The sequence below is a fragment of the Mauremys mutica genome, chromosome 5 (genome assembly GCF_020497125.1).
Source record: "Mauremys mutica isolate MM-2020 ecotype Southern chromosome 5, ASM2049712v1, whole genome shotgun sequence".
Taxonomy (NCBI): Eukaryota; Metazoa; Chordata; order Testudines; family Geoemydidae; genus Mauremys; species Mauremys mutica.
In genome coordinates, this window is record NC_059076.1 from 127563257 (window position 1) to 127575692 (window position 12436).

General features: G+C 43.6%; 1 protein-coding gene across 5 annotated transcripts in view; it reads right to left on the reverse strand.

Annotated features, from left to right (window-relative positions):
• MAEA (macrophage erythroblast attacher, E3 ubiquitin ligase) overlaps positions 1 to 12436 on the reverse strand; it is a 110684-nt gene that overhangs the window by 60688 nt on the left and 37560 nt on the right. The window lies entirely within an intron of this gene.

Sequence of the window (12436 nt, forward strand, 5' to 3'; positions counted from 1 at the left end):
AAAGTGACTATTTAGTTCTTCTCCATTTTGTCTTCAATTGACAAAACAGCCTTCAGTTTTGGGGAACCATATTTAATAAGAAAGAATAAAGGAGCTTAGAACAAGGAAACAAATAGGGTAATATATGGAAAAAATAAGAGATATATGAAAAGTTGACCACAAGAATGTTCCCTCTAAAGAAAGAAAGTGGTCTAGGGAAGACCTGGCAATTGACCAAAGGTAGGTAAAATTAAGTTAAGACAAATCAACAGCATTCAAAAACCAGGAGCAAGTAAAGAGTTAAAATAGTTGAAAGACAATTTAATTAAAATTAGACAGTGGAATAGACTATCACCAGTGTTTGCAGAAAGTATCTTTTGAGATATTCAAGGTCAGGCCACTGTATACTTTTCCATTAGGAACGGTTTCTGAATAAGGGAATCAACACTGTCATGATGCAACAGGGAAGGGAGATAAGATGAACTAGATGGGAGACTTCAGACCTTTTCATACAGCGACTCCCATTTTCAGGCTCTTGCTACAGCAGCTTCTCATAATAGTTCCCATGGTGCTTTGAAAGGTATCCATTCTGAAAGTATTTCAACAGGAGAGACAATCTTGTGCAAAGGTTTGAGATGGGGGAAGGGAAGGCCAGGGGGTGTAGAATCAGTAAGGTGCACCGAAATGGATTTGAGTAGATCCCTGTGCAGATACAAAATTTGCATCCACATCTGATCCACAAAAATGGTCCATGGATATAAAGTGGATATCCACTGATTTGCAGGGCTCTGGATTTGAGCCTAACTTTAGATTCTATTTTTGGCAAACAAATCCCACCTGTTGTACATTTTACATAGTAAGGGCATTAGGGGAAAAACATTTATTCGCCCTTCTCAAGAGATTAAACCAAAATGAAAAGAATGATCAGAATAGGATAAAAAATTTGAGTGCCTCTAGAATCAGCAGCATTAATCTTAACACATAATGAAAGATGAAACACCAAGTCATATGGTCAACACCCACAGAAAGCTCACTGCTGAATAGCACCCTATGTTACATATTGCACATTTGTACTCACAACTATGGTGAATCCAAAAATAAGGGACCATTTCATCATTTAAAAAATTCTTGACATTATACAAATATTTTATTTAAAACAAAAGACAAAGGATCACATTTCTCTGAAAGTGACTACTACTGATTGTTCTACAGATTACTTACTAGAAGACTGTTTCACTAAAATTGGATTTGACTGTTGATGAATGACAAAAGTGTAATTATAATATGTAATGTTGCAGAACATGGAAATACAACGCCTAAATTAACAGACACCTCTGCCAGCAAGTTCAATCTGTATATGAATTTGCAAATAAAACTATGCATTTCTGATGCTGGCTTTGCAGTCCAAGGTCATAACAGAATCACAATAAGATTATTACTCAGTCTAACAAACTAATACTGATGAGCTTCATTTATATGCCATTATATAAAAAAATTCTTAACAATCTAGCTTTTATTCCTCCACCCAAACTATTTATCAGCTCATTAGGGAGCCAGGAAAAAAAAACAACAATGATCACTATAAAAATGAACAAATGTGAGCAGCCCATATTTTTCCACCAACATTATTTGGGGACACAGACATTTTCAGTCCTTGACTGTATTTTGATATCACTTGGGAAAGTCAACTAAAAATTATGTTGTTTTTTTTTAAATGGAAAGGAATCTAGTGCTACACATTAAATGTTCAATGTTAGTTTATTTCCCATTTTCAAGGTAATCTGTATTTAAACATTTTGCATGCCAGAAGAATATTTTAATTTTTTCCCCTTAAATTGAGCTTCTGCATAGCTCTGAAGCCTTTAAGGTTTTCTAGGTTCTTTACATCCAGCACCCTTCTCCACAACAGTTAAGGTTGCCAAATTTCTGATTGCAGAAAACCAAACACCCTTGCCCTGCCCCTCCTGAGGCCCTGCCCCCGCCCACCCATCACTCACTCTCCCCCACCCTCGCTCATTTTCACTGAGCTGGGACAAGGGACTGAGCTGTGGGAGGGGGTAAGGGCTCCAGCTGGAAGTGCAGGCTCTGGGCTGGTGCCAAAAAAATGAGGGATTCAGGGTGCAAGAGGGGGTTCTGGGCTGGAGCAGGGGGTAGGGGCATGGGCTCCAGCTGGGGTGTGGGCCTGGGGATGAGGGGTTTGGGGTGCAGGAGGAGGCTCTGGGTTGGGGCCAAGGGGTTCAGAGTGTGGGAGGGGGTGCAAGCTCTGGGAGTGTGCGTGGGAGGGGGCTCAGGGCTGGGGCAGGGGTGTGGGAGAGCATGCGGGCTCTGGGAGGGAGTTTAGGCGTGGGAGGGGGCGCTCAGGGTATAGGAGGGGGTTTGGGGATGTGGGCTCCTGGAAGTGCTTATCTCAGGCGGCTCTTGGAAGTGGCTGGCATTTCCTTCCGGCTCTAGGCAGAGCCTGGCCGGGCAGCTCTATGCACTGCCCCTGGCCGCAGGCACTGCCCCCGCAGCTCCTGAGGCCACGCCTCCACGTAGGAGCCAGAGGGAAACGCCAGCCGCTTCCAGGAGCCGTGCAGAGCCAGGGCAGGCAGGGAGTCTGCCTTAGCCCCACAGGAACTGTTTGCCCAGGACTGGTCTAACTGCTTCTAAAAGATGGGTAAACATGATACAGAGTCAGGCATCCAGAGAAGTTGAGAGAGATAGGGAATAGGCAAAAGGGATATGGGACTCTCACCGTTCTGACAGGAGAAACTGCAGAACTGGAATTAATTTGCAAACTGGACACCATCATATTAGGCCTGAATAAAGACTGGGAGTGGTTGGGTCATTACACTCCCATCAGCATAATAAAACCACCTCTGCAAATGGCAGAAACTATGTCAGCTGGAGAAGTTCTCCCACCAGCATAGCACTATGCACATGAGTGCTTATATCGGTGTAGCTTATGTCACTCAGGGGTGTGAATAACCCACCCCCCGAGTGACATATGTTATACCGACAAGGGTTAGTGTAGACATAGCCTGGGAATAATCCTGGTGGGAGGCAAGGTAGTGACAGCCTACTACAGAATTAGCCATGCCTATCTCACAGCAGCTGCTTCTTGAAGATTACAGCAATGTGGTAGTGGCAAAGACACTTACGTAGCCACAAGTTAGAGGCTAGAGATAGAATAGGGCTGCTTTGGAGGTAAGAGAGACAAGGTGGGTGAGGTAATATCTTTTATTGGACCAACTTCTGTTGATGAGAGAGAAGCTTTCCAGCCACAGAGCTCTTTTTCAGGTCTGGGAAAGGTACTCCCAGCATCACCGCTAAATGCAAGGTGGAACAGATTATTTAGCACAAGTATTTAGCACATATTTTAAGGGACAATTGGAGGTAGAGTCTGCAGTCATAGGACAAAAGAGGGGGTTACTGAAAAGAAGGAATACACAAAATCTAGCAACTATTTTCTACCTGTTACTGTAACTAGACAATGGGGGACATGTCCACATTAGTGGGCTCTCTAGCAGAAAGGAAAACACCATGAAGGGGGAACACACATTTTTAGCTTCCAAAGGTTTGTCAGGGAAAATAGGCCAAAGCAGGAGGCAGCACAAGTCCAATACATTATATTCATGCCTTACAATTAAGACATGCTTACGTATTGTTTCTGAGAAAGGGGGTTACGAAGTCCACTGTATCAACAAAATTCCAAAGAAAGTATTAATTTCCCTCCAATGCTTTAGGTAGGTCATCAGGATTTCCCCAAGATTTTTAAGAAAGGGTGTGAGCAAGATATCAAAAATAATCCATGTGTGGGAAGCTTGGAAAGTTAATGTACGAGTTTATCTTGCCTTTCAGCTTATTTTAAAAAGGCAAAGGGAAAACTTCCAGAGAAAGGAATATGTGGTAGGGTCTCCCATTAATTAGGGCTTAACTGAAAACCCTACTACTGTGGAATCAAGCTTTGAAATTTTATTTTTTACAAGTTCACTACTATGGTCTAGTGATCACTGGAGTTATTCTAATACATTTCATTTGTGAAGGGCTTCATAATCTTTCCATTAAAATTTACTCCGCTGATTTTTGGTATAGAAAAATGTATGATTGGGTGGAGGAGAGAAGAGAGGGAGATCTGTACATCTCTGTAGGGTCAAGGAAGTCCATCTGCCTACTCTTTGGCAGGAGAATACTACTTATTTAAATTTGCAGTTCAGGGACATTTTACTGAAAGTAGTTAACCTATTTGGTTCAAATTAGCTCAGTTTTCTCTTGCTTTTGTACTATTTCCCCCTCCCCCCAAATCTTCACCTAGAATCCCATTAGGATCACTTCTAGAGAACCATGCACCACTGTGTTCTGTGAGCCAGTAGCCTCTGTTCTGCTATAGAAAATAAAACTATCTAGAGACCACCATATCTGCTTGGTAAATCAGGAAATTCTGAGCAACAACTGAATATTAACATTCCCTTAGTCTGCACCACAACATGAAATACCTCAGTAAAAGGTTTCAGAGTATTTCTGCTGAGCAACAGTTTGCTTTGATTATAATTAAATTCTGGTTCACTTAAGAATGCACTGGTCTTATGTTTCAGTTAGAATTCAGTTTGTTCAAAACTCTTAAAATTATAAACAGCAGTAGATCTTCTTCAAAAGAATCAGATGCGATAGACACTCTGTGTTAGTGTTTTCACTTTTCTCTAACGAGAGGTTGTCTACATGGGAAACCTGGCCCCATTTTGTCAAAATTTAGCTTCCATGCAATTCAGTCTTAACTTTTAAGAGAGAGTTTGTCCAGACAAAAGCCAAAAAGAAAAAAGACTGTGCGATGCTTCCTGAGGGCACTCAGGACTGAGTCTCCATGTTACTCACCTGACTCACAGAGAGAGACTTGACGGTGCTAAACTGAACGCCAGCTCCCTGTCACACCAGTCTGTTAGCCACCCAAACAATCTGCTCAGAAGCTCTGCCGGCCTTTGCTGGGGCTTGCAGGTAAACTTTAGGTGCACCCAATCCCTGAGCCTCCTTGAAGAGCATTCCCCTGTAATATCCAGCCCATCATAGGACACTCACAGACATTAACAAGTTCACTATATCCAAAAGGGACAGTGTACACACCAACCTGTTTGGTGCAGCTGAGGATTCACATTTAATATTACTGCACTGAGATGAATTTATAATAAAACCAAGAATAAGTGTATTAATAAAGAACAGATTTAAGTGATACTGAGAAAGGATAATGGAAAGAGAATTGGTTACAAATAAAACAAAAGTATAACATGCTAAGACTAAACATAAGAAACAGTTACCTACTGTAACTTTCGTTCTTTGAGATGTGATGCAGATATGTATTCACTTCGGTGTGTGTGCGCCCAGAGCACTGGAGCTGGATAAATTTGTCTAGCAGGACTCTTTGAGGGGCAGGGCTGTAGCCCCTCCCCTGGCTATATGAGGCGGCGCTGCCCCAACCCTCCCCCAATTCCTTTACACTGAATGCCTGGAAATGAGACTCCAATGCAGAGAGGATGGAGGGATGGAACACAGGCCTGAATCACATCTCAAAGAACCACCATTATAGTAAGTAACAATTTCTTCTTCAGCCATGTATTCCACTTAGGTGAGTCATAAGCAGTACCTCCCCGCACCAAGGAGGCAGGGCTTGGAATCCACCTAAACGAGGACCGCAGGACTGCTCTACCAAAGCTTGCATCCGCTCTGGAAGATGCTGTTATGGCGTAATGGTTTGTGAACGTATGTATTGACGACCACATAAGCAGACCTGCAAATGTTCAATACGGAAACTGGAATGAGAAATGCTATGGACATTGCTTGTGCTCGCACAGAATGAGCTTGCATACGCTGACGGGGCCTAGCCAAGGCTATTTCATATACAGTCTTTATGCAGGATGTTACCCATTTGGAGATTGTCTGCAAAGAGACCGCATGACCCTTCATATAGTCTGCATGTGACACAACCAAACACGGCAATGCACAAAATGGTTTAGTCCTGTCCAGATAAAAGGCTAGACATCCTCCGACTTCTAAGGTATGGAGAGGCGGATCCTCCAGAGAAGAATGCGGCTTAGAAAAAGCACAGGTAAATATACCATCTGGTACAAATGAAACAGAGACCACTTTAGACAAAAATTTTGGGTGGGTCACAGAGTCACCTTGTCTCTGGAGAACTGTGTATAAGGAGGCTCTCCCATCAGAACCTGCACTAACACTCTCCTTGCAGATGTTATCACTACCAGGAAAGCAGTTTTCTGACAAGCAGTTTTGGCAATTAATTGATCTTGGACTATTAGCAGTAAATATGCCCAATGGCCTGTGATGGGATGTTAGGTAGGGTGGGATCTGAGTTACTACAGAGAATTCTTTCCTGGGTGTCTGACTGGTGAGTCTTGCCCACATGCTCAGAGTTTAGCTGATGGCCATGTCTGGGGTCAGGAAGGAATTTTCCTCCAGGGCAGATTGGCAGAGGTCCTGGGGGGTTTTCGCCTTCTGCATCATGGGGCAGGGGTCATTTGCTGGAGGTTTCTCTGCACCTTGAGGTCTTTAAACCATGATTTGAGGACTTCAGTGGCTCAGACATAGGTTAGAGGTTTGTTGCGGGAGTGGGTGGGTGAGATTATGTGGTCTGCGTTGTGCAGGAGGTCAGACTAGACGATGGTAACGGTCCCTTCTGACCTTAAAATCTATGACTCTGCGACCCATTCTTAACCTTAGCGGACTCTACAAATATATCAGGAACATGAGGTTCTGAATGGTCACTCTATTTACTATCCTCCCCACATTGTCTCAGAATGACTGGTTTGCTGCTTTGGATATTCAGGATGCTTACTTTCTGTGGCTTGGCAAAATCGCCACATGAAAGTTCCTTCGGTTCATCATGGCAGAACGCCACTTTCAATATGCAGTGCTTCCATTCAGCCCCTCCTCTGCCCTCTAGGTTTTTATCAAATGCATAGTCATTGTTATGGTGTATCTCAGAAAGGAGGGAATTCATATTTTCCCATATTTGGATGACTGGTACTGAGGGGCAGATCCAGAAAGGAAGCTCTTGCTCATATCAGCACCATGCTACGCTTGCTTGACCATCTGGGTCTTATCCTAAACACTGCAAAGTCAACCTTGGCTCCTACTCAAAAAAATCGAGTTAATTGGGGCTCTGTTAGATTCCACAATATTGAGAGTGTTTCTGCTGATGACTGTTTTTAGACAATTAGCCACTTTTGCCAAGGTCTGCAGTCTCAGCATTCCATGACTGTTCAGACATCTCAGGCCCTTGGGCCACATGTCCACTTGCATGCAAGTAGTCCAATTTTCAAAGTTGTGCCTTTGCCCACTTTAGATGTGGCTCAGGATGGTCTACTGTCCTGCTTGTCATTCTCTAGACAGACTTGTTCATCTCCCTCCACTGGTCCTGGACTCCTTGCAGTGGTGGATACATCCAGAGAACATTTGCCAACACATTCCCTTTTGTCCAGCCCTCACCAACCAAGGCAGTTGTTACCAATGCCTCACAGATGGGTTGGGGGTCATGCCTGGGGTTGCTGAAAGTACTGGGACTGCGCTTGCAGTGGGAGGACTCACACCATATTGACTTGCTGGAGCTTCACGCTATCTACAATGCATGTCATGCTTTTCAGCACCATATCAGTGACTCAGTGATTCACATACTTACCGACAATACCACTGCAATGTATTATGTGAGCAAACAAGGAGAAGCCACACACTAGGTTGCTCTGTTTTGAGGAGATTAGGGCGTCGTAGTTCTGCATTGAGGAAAACATTGCTCCAATAGCCATTCACTTGCCCAAGGTTCAGAATCATCTTGCTGACCATCTCAGCAGTTATTTTCCCTAAGTCACAAATGGTTCCTGAAGACAAGTGTCCACTGGGTCCATCTTCACTTCTTGGGGCATCCCCATTAGTGACCAACAAGAAATGTTGTGTGTTCTGTTCTCAATGGGGCCTCAATACAGGCTCCTTGTCTGATGCTTTCTACCTCAGCTGGCAGTCAGCTTCCTGTATGCCTTTCCTGTGGTCCCAGTCATTCCTCAGGTCATTCTGAAGATCAAGGCAGATCAGGCCAACTTCATTCTCATGGCTGAGACAGTGTTGGTTTTCCAACCTTCTTGCGCTGTCTGTTCAGGTTCCCATACTGCTTCCGCTCCATTCCAACCTACTCACTCAGAATCATGGCCGCACCTTGCATCCTAAGCTCAGTTCCCTGCATCTTACAGCGTGGCTGCCATATGGTTGAATGAGGAGGAAGAGCAGTGTTCAGCAGCTGTCCAACAAGTCCTGCTCAACATTAGAAAGTCCTGTACCAGAATCGCCTATTCAGTAAAATGGAAGTGGTTTTGTCATTAGCCTTCAGAATCCAACCGATGCTGGCTTCTATCCAGGACATCTTGGAATACCTGCTATACCTTCTTCAATTGTTAGGGCTTGCACTTGTTAATTGCAGCACTATTCACATTTCATTCCCCCTCTTCACAGAAGATCAGTCTCCCCTATGCCATGGTAACAAGTACTTCTTCATCTACATCCTTTGGTCCGAGAGCCAGTTCCCTAGTGGGACCTAAATACAGCCCTACTGGCTCTGATGTGTCCCCTGTTCGAGATTCTAGCATCTTGTCCCTTTCCCCCCCACTCACAAGCACTGTGAGTGGGGATTGCTGTTGGGGATCTCACTCCCCGACACGAAGAACAGTGTTTAAACCCCAGTGAGGGCATCACCGAGGGAAAAACATTACTACAACTGACACTACTCTAACACCACGGTTACTAGCAACTATACACAACAAAAGAAAAACTAAACTAGTTGAGAACACACAGAGCTCCCACTCCAGTTGTGGGTGGTGAGAAGGAACTGAGGGAGAGTCAAGGTGTGCTTTCATGTAGTCAGGGAAGAGCTGCAGAAGCGGAGGGGAGGGAGGGAGCTATAGCCATCATGTGCGAGCACCGCCCCTCTATGGGTACTACTAAGCAAATTTCCCTGGCTCTGGTCTGCTGGGCATGCACAACCATAAATGGAATACGTGGCTGCAACTACTTGAGGAAGAACTTGAGCAGCCGGCACTCCTTTGTCTAAAATGGTTTCTCATCCTCAAAGGCTTTCTGCAAAGCTTGCTGATTTTCAGTCAAAGCGTGATCCAGATTTCTCCATGAATCATCCCCATCTGCCAAGAGTGTTCCTCAGTGAAGTAGATAATAAAAAGTCCTTTTGCTTTTACTTATATTTTCTCCAAACTCATTGTTTTGATCCTAGACACAAAAGACAACTCGCCCTGTGGTTTTAGTCTCCAGTGTCTTCCCACACTGATCTCACATCCCTCTGTCAACCAGGCTTTTCCTGTTGACTTACATGAAAATGTAGCTCATGTTGTGTTTTGGATTTTTCAAAGCTTGATTTACATCAGAGACCTAGACAGACAGGAAAATCAACATTCCTTTGTCTAGGACAAACTTGTTGATCAACCCTGCCTTGTTATAGGATTTAAAACGTATTTGTAGTACATGCATACAACTTCTTAATTAATCACCCATACACACATCACAGAACTTTTACAATAACCAGTGAAATATATGCTATCATTTGACACCTCATACAACCTTCTTTACAGACAAATACTACAACAGCAATACGTTAGGTCTGATAGGAGTTGCTGATGAAGGCAATGAACCCTTTGCCAGCTGGCATGGAGCAGGTCTTAGGGTCACAGACTTTCTTTGTTCACTCTACTCAAACTACTAAGTTTTTCTTCAATAGTTAAATGATTCAGACATTAGGCAATTAAAAGTGTTGAGACCTGAAGGCAGCAGTCAGGTGCTGATGAACTCAAATATTTTAATCCAAAAATAGTTTTCACATTTGCTAATAGTTATCTATGCAGCAGATGGAAGTGGAAAGTCATGAGGCATCACAAAAAAGTATTCTGCTCAGTCCTGCAATGCATTAGAGAACAGTCCCACTCTAGCCATCCTCACTTCAAAACCAGTGTTGTGCCTTTCAGTTTAATTAATGCTCAACAGGAGCTGCTACAGAGGGGAAGTAATCTCCTTAACCTCTTCATTGCTGTGTAGATATATCTGGTACATATAGAGGTCTGATCATGCAGCAGAAGACTTACAGTTCCTGTTCCAATGGAGGAAAACCTCCTTTCTGTCAGCAGAGAACCAATGGAATTGCAGATCATGCAGTTGCCGCTACATGATACAAGAATAATAGAACTTTATTTTTGAGGCTTCTTCTTGTTACATCACCCTTCTTAACCAAAGACAATGACCTCATGAGCGAAGAGATGCCTATGAACATGATTTGATGTTCTCCTATTAGATAAGATTCTTCTACTCACTTTTCACTTCCTTATTTCTCCTCCTCCCCCCTTTCATTTTCATATTTATTGAAGACATTGCTGGCCAAACAAGATCAGATTGGTTGAAACAGCCATGGAACTAAGAAATAAGTTGGAATCAATCATAGAATCTCAGGGTTGGAAGGGACCTCAGGAGGTCATCTAGTCCAACCCCCTGCTCAAAGCAGGACAAACCCAACTAAATCATCCCAGCCAGGGCTTTGTCAAGCCTGACCTTAAAAACCTTTAAGGAAGGAGATTCCACCACCTCCCTAGGTAACCCATTCCAGTTCTTCACCACCCTACTAGTGAAAAAGTTTTTCCTAATGTCCAACCTAAACCTCCCCCTCTGCAACTTGAGACCATTGCTCCTTGTTCTGTCATCTTCTACCACTGAGAACAGTCTAGATATATCCTCTTTGGAACCCCCTTTCAGGTAGTTGAAAGCAGCTATCAAATCCCCCCTCATTTTTCTCTTCTGCAGGCTAAACAATCCCAGTTCCCTCAGCCTCTCCACATAAGTCATGTGCTCCAGCCCCCTAACCATTTTTGTTGCCAAACAAACAATTACATTAATGCTGTAGCTTTTGGTATGGCTAGCAACTAAGTTCCCCCTTTTTGAACTGTGTCCAGTTTAAAAAAAAAAAGATATTCCCTCCCCATAAAAATAAAACAAAACCAGAAAACCACATATGCTGCTAAAACTACCACCACCACCTTCTTCCTCAGAAATATGTTTTTAACAGTAACAGTTGTTGTCAGTAGCTACCGGTGTGGTGCTCTGCTCTTGTTCGATGATAACAGTCAGCTGCGGATGTGTTCCCTCTGTGTGCTGCCCCAGTTCTGCACAGATAGCTGACACAGCAGACCCCGAGAGAACCCCCAAGACAACAGACTCTAGTAAGGTATGAAGGAACCCGAGCCAGGTTTATTGTCAAACGAAGCACAGTAATAGTTTCCCGTAGGACTCTACAAGACATACTACGAATTTGTGCCACCTGGCAATGGACCAGCTCAGCCAGTGGTGGGCCTTTCCACTGCCCCCTAGGCCAGACAAAGATGTGCACTCCGGGACATACTTTTATACAGTTACAGGACAGATTACTCAGCCCTACTGATGTATTGAAGTACAGCCCCTTGACTCATTAGAGTGCTGTCTCCTCCTTTGATTATGTTGTTTCAAACAGATCTATCCATCATGCTGTCCGTTTGACCCTGTCTTTAAGATGCACCTGCCTGTTCCTTGTTATCTCTGTGGAGTGTTCTGATGCCATCTTGGCACAAGTTCCTCTTATTAGCACTTATGTGTGGATGCACCTGCTTCTCACAGCCCTCTTCTCGCCAACTTCTGTGAGTGGGGCCTGCCTCTGGCTCCCAGCCCAGCTTTTGCTTAGCAATGCCTGGAAGTACTTTGGTTCAGGTTTCAGGCCTCAGACTGGGCCTCTGATACAAGAGTTTATGTTTCAGGGACTCATCTTACTACAACAGTCACTGTCCTTCTAGTGTCAGAAATGCCAATATAGCTTACAATATTGAGCCGGAGCACTTTTGAGTCCCAATGACACTTACCCCCAACAGCTCAGCAAGACAAAAATAAGTCAGTTTCTAAGGAGAAAGACTCCAAATTCTCATAGCAACCAGCTTCTTCCTAAAACATTAATTTCATTTTCCTCTGAATTGCAGTTGCTGGTGGAGCACAAAAACCTTCCAGGATCCAGTATAGCTCAGCACCTTGCATACATAAGCCATGCAAAGGAACACGAAGCATAGAAGCCCCGAAGTGTTGTTAGGCAACAACATGATTCAGCAACTTTATGGAAACTTGTAAGTAGGAGGAAGGTAACAAAATAAAGTGGAAGATGACCAGAAAATATAAATAAAATGCACAAAATTGCTGCTTTGGAGCAAAACCATAAATGGGAGGGGAAGGAAGACACTGACTACAAAACCTTGAGACAATTATTAAATGAATTCCCAAGTATTTTATAATCCAAAATGCCCCAAAAGATGTTTAATCATAGTATAGTACAATAGAACTCTAGATAGCGTATGTTATTGTGATAATCCTGATCACCTCACAAATCATGAAAGTATGGCTGGACAGATGGGAA